Below are 14,621 nucleotides of genomic sequence, written 5' to 3' on the forward strand. Positions count from 1 at the left end.
TAAGAACATCAATTTGCACACTATTTAGGATAAAAGCAGTATCCTTTTCATCTCTGTCGACCCCACTAGGACTAGCCCAGATTTTTGTATATAGTTGTTGGGCAATAAAGCTTTGCTGAATCAAATAAGAATTCAAGTCATGTTAATTTGTATTATAAGCTCAAAGCAGCAAAGCTGGTAGATTGCCTAATTTTGTGAGCAAATATTATCTGAGTGAAGGATTCTTTTATATAATATTCTAAATTTACTTCAGGTCATTGAAAATAATAGGTTCTAACTGATAATATAGTTAGTACTGTGACCTCCCAAGAACAGGCTAAATTTCCTTAAGGAGCAGACTGCATTTAGAGTTTGCTGTAAGCTGACAGATGTGGGTCAGGATAATTTTGTTTTAATAATAACTTCTATTTTCCCGATCTTTTCTTTCAATGGTCTTCTCCTCGTTGAAGCAGCCAGGATATCCCACGAGGGCTGTAGCAACAACCCGGAAGCCTCCTCCTGGCTCTTGTTTCTAAAAGCCTGAAGCCCTAGGTGGGTATTGAAGAAGACTTGGCCAAATGTTTGGAAGGAGGGAGGTTTCCCCTGAAGACTAAACAAGTGTTGCCTTGACTGTGGGGAAGGCAAATGGAGGGAAAGGGATAAGGGGACAGATGTGGGATGCGGGGACTTCCTTCCCAAAGAGGTGGCCAGCAGTCTGCTATTTGGCAGGGCCGGCAAGACCCCAGAGAGGGGATGCTGCTTTGTGAGACTGGGCAGGTGCCTTCCTGTGACTCTGCAGTAATGGGGAGAACTCTCAAACCCCAAGGACCCCCCTGGAAAGGAACAAAGGGCTTCTTGGGGGCCACCTACATGGACTGGTCACTGTACCAGCTCTCAAAAAATCTCCACAGATGGCCTTCCAAGCTAGAACAGCAGCTGAAATATGGGCTTGTACTGAAGCTGTTTGATGAATTGACTGACTGATTGAGGAGGCTTGGCTGAGCACAAAAAGTTGCATTCACCAAAGTTAAAGGGTGTGATGCAACTCCCGCATGTTACCCAGAGCTGAGGAGGAGTGGAGAACACACTGAACACTGATGGGACACTGATTGTCTGTGGGACAATCTGGTAAACCTTAACCCAGGCATTAAAAACATGCAGTCCTTTGGACCTGTACTTCTACTCTATAAATTTATCCTAAGAAATAATTGATCAGGTACTATATACAAAAGCAAAGATTTAGTAACAAAAATGTTCAGTGCAGCATCGTTTATAATACAAAAATACAATAGGAGACTACCAAACTGCCCAATAACAGAGACAAATCAATCATGGTAAGGTGAAAACTCTTAACTTACCTAAACTGAACTAACCTCCTTTATTCCATAAATCCTGTGACCTGAGGATGTGGCACCTCCCAGCCACCTGTGGACCCTGTAACTTAGTACATTCACCACTCCTGCTCCTACCAGCCATGGGGTATGTCTCTAATAAGAATCTGTTGGAATTGTCCCCAAACTAGTTTATGGCAGTTGAACTTGTTAGCTTCATTCCATAATATAATTAAATATTATACAATCTGATGAAACATGGGTATAGAGAGAGAGCATTATTTCTATGAAATTTAAGTTGAATTCCTTGGAAAGATACATGGAGAGATGCTTTAAAAATAGTTGTAGACTCAGATGTTGATGAGGCAAGTATAAATGTGTGGGAAAATCATGTAGATTTTGCACCAGGATTGCTGTGTCTTTAAGATACTGCTCCACTTTAAACAAAATTAACCTGGAAACTAGATGATACGTTTGGGGGTAGCTTAGGCAAGAAACAGTGTTGACGCTCAAACCGGCACCCTCTTAAACAAGAGTGCTGGGCCCTATGTCCAAAGACTGGCAAGCAAATATATTGCAATATAGGCTTTAGTTCGATATAAAATGCTATGTAAATATAATTTTCTAGGATCCCACAATTTCATCCATTTTTTCTTATTAATTAAGCAGTTACTGAGACCTTGTAGAACAGGGACATTGCGTGCATTCACAGAAATGAATGCTCTTTGTATGCTAAAAAGGAAATTATAGAAGATTATTTTTTGACATGGAAAAGCCTTCATAATATATTGCTAGATGGGTGAGTGATGTCACAGAGGTGGCAGGCTGAGACCCTCCAAGGTTCCATTCCCCCCACACACACACACAGAATTTTTAAACAAGCAAAAACTGAAAAACGTCTTTTCCTGAGTTCGAGAGTTCCAGAAAGGGCTGCAGTACCTGGGTGAGTGCCAAATCAAGAAAAGGGCAACTTAAAAATGGTAAGAAGATGGGTGAATAGAGAGTCCCGGGCTCAGTCATTCCACCAAAACAACTGTTAAACAGGCAGGAACTGACTGAAACAACTACTTTAAAATTCTGGAGGACAGAAGAACACTGTGCAGCATCCAGGGAAGAACAGGAGGAAGAGGCTGATAAACTATGGCAAAGTGTTATCGGATTTTATCTAGGTTCTTGACTTATGCTGCAGAAATGAATTTCAAGAGCATGTCGGGTGAGTTAGACCAGTAATTTATTCAGGTAGGGAGGGAAGAGAAATGGGAAAAAATAACAGATCAGGGGTCCCAGGTAGAGAGCAAGGGGCTGAAAAGTAATAAAAGAGGGCTAATTTACAAGCTAAAATTCTCCATTATAGATTATAAATGCCCGGGTTTACTCGCGTGGCCACGTGGCCGAGGAAAAACGGTGAGAGTGGTGTGCAGTGGGCAGGAACAGGTGTCCAGAGGCAAGACAGCAGAGCACGAGAGTACGCTTAGGCTCTGCGCCTGCCCTTTTGAACTGTTAATTATTCCACCCCTTCGCTAACAAGGGGGAGGTTCCAGCTGTTGATTGATTACCCCACCCATCAATCCCCCATGAGGGCCCAATAATAAAGTCCTTGGGGACTATCCGGGGCTTCTCCTGGCTTCCAGAAGAAGTCTTTGTTCTAAATAGCAGAAACTTGGGGGTGGGGGTCTTCCAGCAGCCATCTTGGGGGTTACTGATGTCCACGTGGACTCTCTGCCAGGTTCCAGATCTGTCTATTGATTCCCTATCTTACTAGCTTGCTTCAAAAGAAAGATAAATTGCTCTCTCCAGTGCCCATCCCTCACTCTCTCAGCAGGACACACCTGGCTAGATCACTGGTAAGAGAAAGGGACGTAAAAAAATCCTCTTCCCCAAGACCAGGAGTGGTCACTGCCAATCACTAATCATGGCTTTTGATTAGTGATTTTGGGTTGCAAATTTAGAAAATACCTTGAGTTGAATGAAGATGAAAATACAACACAGAAAAACTCATGGGATGCACTGAAGGCAGTGCTGAGAGGGAAATTTATAGTTCTAAATGCATGCTTTAAAAAAGAGGAAAGACTTCAAATTAGAGACATAACCTCAAAGCTGGAAGAATTAGAAAAAGAAAAGGAAACTAAGCCCAAAGCAAGCAGAAGGTAGGAAATAACAAACATTAGAGTAGAGATAAATGAAATAGAAAACAAACAAACAAAATATAAACCACAAAACCAAAAGCAGATTTTTTAAAAAAGATCAATTACATTAACCAACCTTTAGGAAAAAAGAGAGAGGCTACAAATAATGAAAATCACAATGAAAAGAGGGACGTTACTACCAACCCTGCTGAACTAAAAAGGACTATAAGAGGATACTATGAACATATGTATGCCAATAAATCACATAACCTAGATGAAACGGACAAATTCTTAGAAACACACAAACTACTTCCATTGACTCAAGAAAAAGTAGAAGATCTCAACAAATCAATTACTAGTCAAGACTTTGAGTCACTAATCAAAATCCTCCCAACAAACAAAAGCCCAGGACCAGATGGCTTCACAGGGGAATTCTACCAAATATTTCAGGAAGACTTAACTCCAATTCTGTTCAAACTCTCCCAAAAATTTAAAGAGGAGGGACCACTACCTAGCTCATTCCACAAGGCCAACATCACCCTCATACCAAAACTGGAAAAAGATACCACAAGAAAATAAAACTACAGACCAATATCTCTGATGAATATAAATGCAAAAAATCCTCAATAAAACACTAGCAAACTGACTCCAACAGCATATTAAAAGAATTATACACTATGATCGAATGGAATTTTTCCCTGGTATGCGAAGTTGGTTCAACATAAGAAAATCAATACTATACCACATGAAGAGAATGAAGGAAAAAGAAAAACACGTGATAATCTCAATTGATGCAGAAAAGGCATTTGACAAAATCCAGCACACTTTTCTTGATAAAAACATTTAGAACACTAGGCATAGAAGGAAACTTCCTCAACATGTAAAGGGCATATATGAAAAATCCACAATTAACATCCTACTTAACAGTGAAAGACTGAAAACCTTCCCTCTAAGATCAGGAACAAGATAAGGATGCCCAGTATCACCACTGTTATTCAATATTGTACTGGAAGTTTTTGCCAGAGCATTTAAGCAAGAAAATTAAATAAAAGGCATCCAAATTGGAAAGAATTGCAGATGATATGACCTTATATACAGAATATCCTGAAAAATCTGCAGCAAAGCACTTAGATCTAACAATTGAATTCAGCAAAGTGTTAGGGTACAACATCAATACTCCAAAATTGGTAGTGTTTCTATACACAAGCAATGAACAATCTGAAGAGGAAATCAGGGAAAAAAAATTCCATTCACAATAGCAACTAAAAGAATTATATATTTAGGAATAAATCTAGCCAAAGATATAAAGGACTTATACACAGAAAATTACGAAGCATTGCTTACAGAAATTAAAGATGACCTTAAAAAAAAGCCATTCTGTGTACATGGACTGGAAGACTAAGTATTAAGATACCAATCCTACCCAAAGCAATTTATAGATTCAATGCAATCCCACTAAAAATTCCAACAACCTTCTTTGCAGAAATAGAGAAGCCAAACATCAAATTTATGTGGAAGGGTAAGGGGCCCCAAATAGCTAAAGGTATCCTAAAAAAGAAAATCTTAAAACTTATTACAAAGCCACAGTAATCAAAACAGTATGTATTGTGTGGCAGTTTGAAATTATTTTATGAATCCCAAAAAAGGAAAAGATTATGTTTGAGGGCTCGTCCACTCCTGTGGACATGAAACATTTTTCAACTGGACTACTTCAGTGAGGCTTACTCAGGTTGAGTCTCTGCCCTCTTCCTGGGTCTGATAAAAAAATGGAGACACAGGAAAAGAGAGCTCTGCCATTTTGATCCTGCCATGTGACAGAAAGGAGAGCCCAAGGTGCTTAGCCATTATGCCTGATTGCTTGAAGCTGAAATCAGAAAGAAAGCTGAGTAGGTGAGCCTGAGAGAGAAAGCCCATGAAGAGAGAGGCCCTATGCCTGGTTACCCTCAGCTGAGCTCTGAGAGTGGTACAGCCTGAAGGGGAAGACAGAGGCAAGGTAGAGGTCACCCGCCATCTTGTTTCAGCACATGTCAGCTGATTTGGCTGAGAAAGCACCTCTTATGGTGCCTTGAGTTGGACTTTTCTCAGTCTTGGAATGTAAGTGTTTACCTCAAATAAATACCCTTTATAAAAGCCAACACAATTCTGGTACCCCTACTGGCACAAGGATAGACATATAGACAAGTGGGATCAAACTGAGAGTTCAGAAATCAGCCTTCACATTTATGGTCACCTGATATTTGACAAGGGAGCAAAGACCCCTCATTGGGGAAAGAACAGTCTTTTCTACAAATGGTGCTGAGAAAACAGGATCTCTATTTGCAGAAAAGAGAAGGAGGACCCCTCCCTACTACCATATATAGAAATCAACTCAAAATGTTTCAAAGGCCTAAATATAAGAGTTAAAATATCAGTCTCCTAGAAGAAAACATAGGAAAGCATTGTCAGGACCTTTTATTAGGTAATGGTTTCTTAGACTTTACATCCAAAGCACAAGCAACAAAAGAAAAAATAGTTAAAAGGGACCTCATCAAAATTTAAAAAGTGTTCCTCAAATGACTTTATCATGAAAGTAAATGACAAAATACACAATGGGAGAAAATATTCATAAACCATATATCCAATAAATGTTTAATATCCAGAATATATAAAGAAATGCTTCCACTTAACAAAAAAGACTAACAGACCAATTTAAAAATGGGCAAAGGGGGCCGTGGATGTAGCTCAAATGGTTGAGTGCCTGCTTTCCAGATATGAGCTCTGGGTTCAATCCCAGGTACCTCCTAAATATGAAAACAAACAAATAAATAAATGAAAAGATCGTCTAAGAAAAAGTTTTTTTAAAGAGGACTTGAATAGATCTCTCTGAAGATATGCAAATTGCCAGAAAACACATGAAAAGAGGTTCAACATCACTGTTAAGAAAATGCAAATCAAAACCACAATGAGATACCATTTCACACCCAATAGAAAGACAGCTATTAAAAAACAAACAAAAAACCCCAGAAAATAACAAGTGCTGGAAAGGATATGGAGAATTAGGAATACTCATTTATTGCTGATGGCAGTATAAAATTGTGCAATCACTCTGGAAGACAGTTTGGTGATTCTTTAGAAAGCTAAGAATAGAACTATCATATGACCAGGCAACCCCACTACTAAATATATACCCGAGAGAATCGAAAGCAGAGACTCTAACAGATATTTGCACACCGATGTTTATAGTGGCATTACTCTCAATTGCCAAAGATGGAAGCAACCAGGGTTTCCATCAGCTGAGGAATGGATAAGTAAAATGTGAAATATACATACAATGGAAAATTATTCAGCTGTAAAAAGGAATGAAGTTCTGATACATGCAACAACATGGATGAGCCTTGAAGACATCCTGTCGAGTGAAATAAGCCAGACACAAAAGGATAAATACAGTATGCTCTCACTGATTTGAAACAATTAGAATAAGCAAACTCACAGAGTCAGAACCTAGACTGTAGGTTACCAGGGTACAGGGTGAGGGTAGGGAATGGGAAGTGAAGGCTCAACACGCAAAGTGTTCCTATTTGGAATGATGGAAATGTTTTGGTAATAGAGAGTGTTGATAGTAGCAGAACATCGTGAAGGTAATTAACAGCACTGAAATATAATCTGAATATGATTAAAAGGAGGAAAATGTTAGATTGTATATACGGTAACAGAATTTTAAAAAACCATAGACACTACACGACGAATCCTAAGTTAAACCAAGGACATTAGTTAATAGTAAAATTATAAAAATGTGCTGTCATCAGTTGTAACAAATGTTGCACACCAAAGCAAGGTGTTGGTGGTGGGGTGGTGTATAGAAATCCTGTGTTCTATACATGATTGTTCTGTAAACCTACAACTTCTTTAATAAAGGAAAACAATGGTAGGAAGCCTCATGGCTCCTCGTTGCCCTTCCATATCCATTTCGTCTCCTCCCCAGCTCATTGCCAGCCCATGTTCAGCCAATATTGCTGGGGTTTTTCATGTACCTAGTAATTTGCAAGGGGCTGGTTTATATAGCCCTTCCCTAAGGAGCTCATAGTTTTTCAGAGACCAGCCTAAAACTTGGAACTAATCAGGCAAAGAGTAGAGAACCCCACAAGGCAGAAAAGCACTAAAGCAGTGAATTGGCAAAGATTGACAAAATAATACTTTGTTTCCCCTTCTTCTTCTCTATGATAGCACCCTGCTCTTCCCTTCATTCCACCACAATTTATCATTTTTCAAAAAAAAATTTTTAGTTTTTTACTGTCTCTCCTAAACTGTAAACTCCATCCTGAAAGTATGAAAATGTCTACAAATATAAAATAGTCAGATATGAAACAGAAAACCATACTAGGGAAATGACCTTTACACTGATTGCTAAATTACACAAACGTGTCAGGACGTACATGTTAGAACATATAGCTACCCAGAGAGGGGCTCCCCAACTTGTCTCCAGCCTTTGTGGTAAGATTCTAGAAGGAAGTGGTACTTGCAGTGTTTGAAGACATTTGGGCAGGAATTGAATGGCTGTGCCTGTCTGGCCACAGTCAGGGTCCCCTGTCTGGGCAAGTACACAGTGGTGGGTGAGAAGGGACCCACTGAACGTGGCCCACTGAGCCCGCCATGCGCCCACTCCCCACATCTGCCTCGAGGACCCATCTGCTCGCTGGGCTCCCTTTCGTGCGTGGAGCTGAACAGCTGGGCTGCCTCGTGAGCACTGCGTCGCTTTCATCGCAGGACTTGGTCTCAGCAGACACCTGAGAGAGGTTAGTGTTTCCAAAGAGAATTCAAGTGGAAAATTCTCACCCTGCAGGACACAGCTCACCTTCGAGCCCTGGTCAGGAAGGCAGCTCCTGGGTTTCTCTGGCTCTGGCAGCTTGAACCCCACTTCCCTCTCCCTAGAAGCCCTCCCCTGCAGTCTAGACCTCCTGGGACCCCTCCACTGGGTCTCCTCACACTCTTTCTCATCCCATCAATGGTCATGGCCTATTTGCTTGTCTGCACCCCACTGGACAGTGACCTATTGGCAACAGGCACGGCATCTTAGTCGTTGCTGTACCCCCTTGTGCTCAGCCCAGTGCTTAGCTCCAAACTAGACAGGGGTTAGCAAACTACGGCCCAGGAGAAAATTCCAGCCCACTGTATTTGGTAGGGCCTGAGAGTTAAAAACGGTTTTTACGTTTTTAAGTGGTTGAAAAAAAGAATCAAAAGAGGAATATTTTGCAACGTATGCAAAGTATGAAATTCAAATTTCAGTGTCCATAAAGTTTTATTAATAAACAGTCGCACTCGTTCATTTTCACATCGTCTGTGGTTGCTTTAATGCTGCGATGGCAGAGAAGAGTGGTTGTGACAACGGCCATCTGGCCCTGTAAAGCAGAAAATACTGACTCGCTGGCCTTTTACAGAAAAAAGCATGCCAACCTCTGAACACGATGCTCAGAACACGTATGTTGCCTGATGACTCAGTGATCGAACAACGGTCCATTGCGTGCACAGCACAAGCTGCCGTGTGCTATTAGCTATTTTTATACGTGAGTTCCTTGAGGGCAGGGACTGGGTCTTCTTTTCCATTTTGGGGGCTCCTCGACAGGAGTCAGCAGGTCTTAGTCAGCATCGGTTGATGCTGATTTGCTGCGTCAGACACCAGGGAGCAGCCAGGCACCTGACTGGCTCCATCGATTCCAGTGCTGGCTCCTTTATCCGTGGATGGTGGCGTCCTTGTAACCTTGGCCTGCAGGTCTGACCTCTAGTTGCTGAGGAGCATTTCCTCAGCTGCGAGCTCGCCACATGCCGTGTGAAGGGCTGCGAGGGCAGCACAGCTGCTGGGAGCACAGAGGATCATGGCCAAGTCAGCAGTTAAACGGAGAATGTGACTTTCACGTGAAAACCAAACACAGCACCTTGGAGGAAGAGCTCTGGGGGAGGAAGCATGGACTTTGTGTGCCGACAAAGCTGTGTCTAAGCCTCATCTCTGACCTAGTTCTGTGTCTTTAGTGCAAGCTGCTGAACCACTGTTTTCTCATCTGTAAAGTGGGACAATAATAGCCCTTCTACAGCTGTCTTAAGAACTAAGAAAGACTATGTTTACATAAAAGGGGGTTGAGAGGGGAGTTTCCATCTCAGGAATTGGACCCAATATTCATTCATTCAATAAATAGTTATTGAACACCTACTCTGTGCCAGGTACTTCTAGGCTTGTGGGATAAATCAGAGAACAGAAGAAAGTACCTGCTCTTGAGGTGCTTATATTTTAGTGAAGACACAGGGAATAAACAATAAATCTTTTTAAAAATGTAGATTATATAGTATGTTAGGTGTTAAAGGCTATGGAGGAAACCATGTATGTCCTGCCATGGCCCACTGGGTGGACTGGGGGACAGTGTAAGCTTCAATGTAAACCACTATCCATGTGGTGCAGCAGTGCTCCAAAATGTGTTCATTAAATGCAATGAATGTGCCACAATGATGAAAGAGGTTGTTGATGAGGGAGGAGTAGGGTGAGGGGGTGGAGGGTATATGGGGGTATATGGGGACCTCATATTTTTTTAATGTAACATTGAAAAAAAAATAGAAGGGAAAAATAAATAAATAAATAAAGGCTATGGAGAAAAAGTAAAAGCAGAGCAGGGAAAGTGTGCCCAGAAGTGCTGCAAATGGGGTGCAGTTTGCAATATCAAATAGAGTAGTTAGAGGAGGCCTCATAAAGAAGGGGAGATATGAGCACACACTTGGGAAGTCGGGAATATGTATGCAGAACACAGAGGTATTTGACCCTAGCAAAGTCATATCCATGTACTGAGCCTCTCTTTCCTCCTTTGTAGTTAGAAAAACTGCTTCTCAAGATGGTGTGAACCTTGGTCCCTTGATCATTAGTGTTTTAAAAACACCATTGGGAGTGGATGTGGCTCAAGCAGTTGAGCACCCACCTCCCCCATGGGAAGTCCCAGGTCTGGTTCCCAGTGCCCCCTAAAAAAGACAAACAAACAATGAGCAGACCATGAGCAAAAAAACCCAAGCAGACAATGGGCAAAAACAAACAAGCAGGGGGCGGATGTGCCCTGCTTCCCACAAGGGAGGTCCCAGGTTTGGTTCTTGGTGACTCTTATAGAAAAAACAGACAATGAGCAAAAAACGAGCACAAACAACAAGCACAAACAATGAGTAAACAGATGAGGGAATCATGGGGGGGATTAAAAAGAAAGCAATAGCATTGCCTTCTTTGTACATTTGAAGCAACTGCTCATTTGACTGGAATTGTGGACTCTTGGGGCTCCCAACATCCCCATTCACACAGTCATAGATATAACATGCTTCCTTGTACTCAGTTTGAGTGTCCCTGATCTCCCACACATTGTGGGTCCACCAGGATTCTGTGCTTATGGGGCCACATACACTCTCTATACAAATGTGGCAGCAAAGGATGGGAGGCGTGAACATTGCACTTAAATCCATCCATGTTCATGCTCCATTGTCCCATTGCACTCCACTTACATACACAAGTTCAGAAATAATATTCTTAAGAATTTCAAGATGATAAAGCAGAGAATGAAACCATGCAATGATGCCTTCTGAACCCAGGACCCTTTACCACGAGCATGGTCCCTGCCTGGACCATCCTTGCTTGGAGCACAAAAAGGGTTTCCCAGAGTCATTCTGACTGCAGTGGCTCTATCCTGGGGCACTGGTCCTCAGCAGGCATCCTGGACAGCTGGATGATGCTGACTGAGGCTAGCAGCATAAGTGAGGCAGGTTCAGTGAGCAAATCAGATGCTGGGTGAAGGCCAGATCCAGAGGAGGAGGAGGGAATGGATGATGTTGGGGGGAGGAGCTGTGACCTGAAGGGAGCACCTTCAATTTAGGGTCATTGTTCCTAGGGTTCTCTAGCTGAGAAGAACAAATTGTAAGATTCTAGGGACAATGACTGTTTTCCTTCTCTTGACCAAGCTGTCAGCCTTACCACTCCCTTGCCCCTCCCTGGTCCCTCCCCTATCCTGACTACCTTGAAACCAATCTTGAAGCTGTGGAACTGCAGAGGAAAACAACTAATACTGAAGGAAAAAAGAAATTTCTGACCCTAACTATCCTATATTGATCCAACTCTCCCCTGACCTCTCCCACCTCTCTCTCCTTCTCACATGCCTGCCAGGTACCTGGGAGGCCCTAAGTGGGCAGTTGCTTATCTCTCTCCTTCTCTCTCCCAGCCCTTAAAGATTGGCAGCTAATTACTGCAAAGGAAAACCTTCCAAACCAAGTGGTCTGTGATGATTTGGAGCTGTCTTTACCCCAGAAAACTTGTCCTTAAATTTAATCCATTCCTGTAAGGGTGAATCCATTGTAAGCAGGACATTTTCATGAGGCTAATTCCATTAAGGTGTGGCCCACCTCAGTCAGGATGGGTCTTAATCCTATTACTAGAGGCTTTTATAAGTGGGATGAAATTCAGACACAGAGAAAGAGAAAGTCATGGAAAGCAAGAAGCTGAGCCCAGAAGGGTAGGGAGAGGCTAGGAGGTGCCTCCATGTGCATTGTCATGTGACAGAGCCCAGGACCAAAGATGTCCAGCAGCGAGCCCCAGAATGCCTGCCTTTGGGAAAAACCATTGCCTTGATGATGCCTTGATTTGGACTTCTTCCCAGCCTTAGAACCATGAGCTAATAAATTCCCATTGTTTATGCCAACCCATTGCATGGTATTTGCTTGAACAGCCAACAGAACTAAAATATAGTCCTTATCATAACCTCAGGAAATCCCTCACTCTATTCAATGCTCCCTGACTATCTTCCAAGGCTTTTCCACCAACCTATTTCCAGCCTTTAAAAAGCTGGCTGCATGTAAATGCACTACCTTCCCTGCCAGCATGGGACATGACTCCTGGGGATGAGCCTCCCTGGCACTGAGGGATTACTACCAAGCACCAGCTGGTGATGCAACTAGAAAAAGACCTTGAATAAAAGGAGGAAATGGTAAAGACAAATAAGTTCATATGACTAAGAAACTTCAAAATGAGTTAGGAGGTCATCAAATGGGCTGCACTTATACACATCTCAGCAGGATCTCAGAGACAACCAAAATGGTTACAACCCCAGGTAAGGGTACTCCTGAGGGCTACAGAGACACCCAGGTCCTAAAGTCATGACAGATGGCTCTGGAGTTCAGTGCCTTGTCAATGGGCCCTACTTTGGAATTTGTGCTCCTGAGTGTGATGGAGTTGGACTCAGATGTTACCTCTCTATGCATGCTTCTTCTGTCACTTTTACTGAACCTGTGGTTGGCCCTGGTGTTGGTGTATGCTGAGGAGACTTGAATTTCTAGACCATCTATGTACCAGCTGGACCCTTAGCCCCAACAGAGTTGCAACACCTACTCTCCAGTTCATTGGACTTACCCAGGTCAGCTAACAGGGAGGTGAGGATGGTCAACCACCACACTATGGAACCAAGAGAGTCTATAGCTGCAAACTGGAGAATTCCATCCATCAGCCATGTGGGATCTAAGCCCCCTTTTGGTTTAGAGGTGGAGTGGTCATCACCATCCCAGGGTCCTCAGGATGGAGGAATAAAATATGGGCTAGAGTTGACTTACTGGTATTCTTCTATAGCATTATTGTGACTCTAGCAATGGAAGAAATTATATCATTGGTGTGGAGACAGTGGCCACGGGAGTTGCTGAAGGCAGGAAGAGGGAAAAAGAGGTGTGATATGGGGACATTTTCAGGACTTGGAGTTGTCCTGAACGATATTGCAGGGACAGGTGCAGAGCAGGACTTTATATATCCTGCCATAACCCACTGAATGGACTGGAAGAGAATGTAAACTACACCATAAACTATAATCCATGCTGTATAGCAATGCTCCAAAATGTATTCATCAAATGCAATGAATGCACCACACTAATGAAAGAAGTTGTTGATGTGGGAGGAATGAGAGGAGTGGGGAGTGGGCTTTGTGGGAACCTCTTATATTTTTTAATGTAACATTTTGTGTGATCTATGTATCTTTAAAAAAAATGATTTAAAAAAAAGCTGGCTGCCCTTTTTTCCCCTTGGAATTGAGTTCTGCTTTCTCTCACCAGCTATAGCAGCCCCTGAATAAAGTTATCCTTGCCTGTTTAACATTACTGCTAATCATAATGATGATGATCACAATTATAAGAGCCCATACCTACTGAACATTCACAATGCATGGGCTCTGTGCTAACTACATTACCTAATTTTTTTCAATTACATTTTTTTCCCTAAGATGACTAATTACTGGGAACTTACTATGTGCCAGGCAGTGTTCCAGGAGCTAAGCATACCATGGTGGACAGGGGAGCAGACTTTGCTGTCTTCAGCAAGCTTACATTCCAGTGGACGAGACAGGTGGTGCACAGATGCATAAATAATTGAAAGGCATGAAGTGGTAAGGGCAGTGGACAAAAATAAAGTAAGGTCAAGGGCTTGGGGGAGGCAGGGTTTATTTTAATAGGGTGATGAGGGCAGTCTACCTACCAGGCAGCCTCATGGGTGGGGAAAGGTCCGGTCCAAGTTCTCACAGCTCGAAAATGTTGGAGCAGGGATGCGGCAGTGGAGCCTCTGCTCACTCCACAACCCTCCACTGCCTTCAGCATGTGTAATTTCTCCTTAAAATGTAAATACTGTATTTCAATTGTTTTTCTAGGCTGTGCAGTAGATTTATGGTTCTCAGCTGAGAGGGAGCACTGCTCATCTTTGGGATGGAAACAGAATGCTCTAAGAATGCTTTTTAAAGACCTGCACTGACCTCCGTGGGAGTCTGACAATTCCCCTGGGGAGCAGGACAAGGCCCTACCCTCAGGTGAGCCCTGGCTGATGAGGCGGAAGCCTGAGGCTTTAGGCTGGAGCTCCTGGAGCAGTGCTTGATAGACTTCAGGATACTGAATCCCTTGGGGAGCTTGTTTGAAATGCAGGTCCATTTCACCATAGCCAGTGGGCTATTATGGGACCCAAGCATCTGCATTGAAACAAGCACCACTGGTGACTCTGACGAAAGATTTGTTGGACCATATTTTAAGAAACAGGCTCTGACAGAGAAGACGAGCATAAAATTTATTGTCTAAAGAGGACAAAAGGAGGTAAGCAAAAGGGGGTAGAGGGAAGTGGACTTGGCCCAATGGATAGGGCGTCCGCCTACCACATGGGAGGTCTGCGGTTCAAACT

The sequence above is a fragment of the Dasypus novemcinctus genome, chromosome 3 (genome assembly GCF_030445035.2).
Source record: "Dasypus novemcinctus isolate mDasNov1 chromosome 3, mDasNov1.1.hap2, whole genome shotgun sequence".
NCBI classification, from domain to species: Eukaryota; Metazoa; Chordata; class Mammalia; order Cingulata; family Dasypodidae; genus Dasypus; species Dasypus novemcinctus.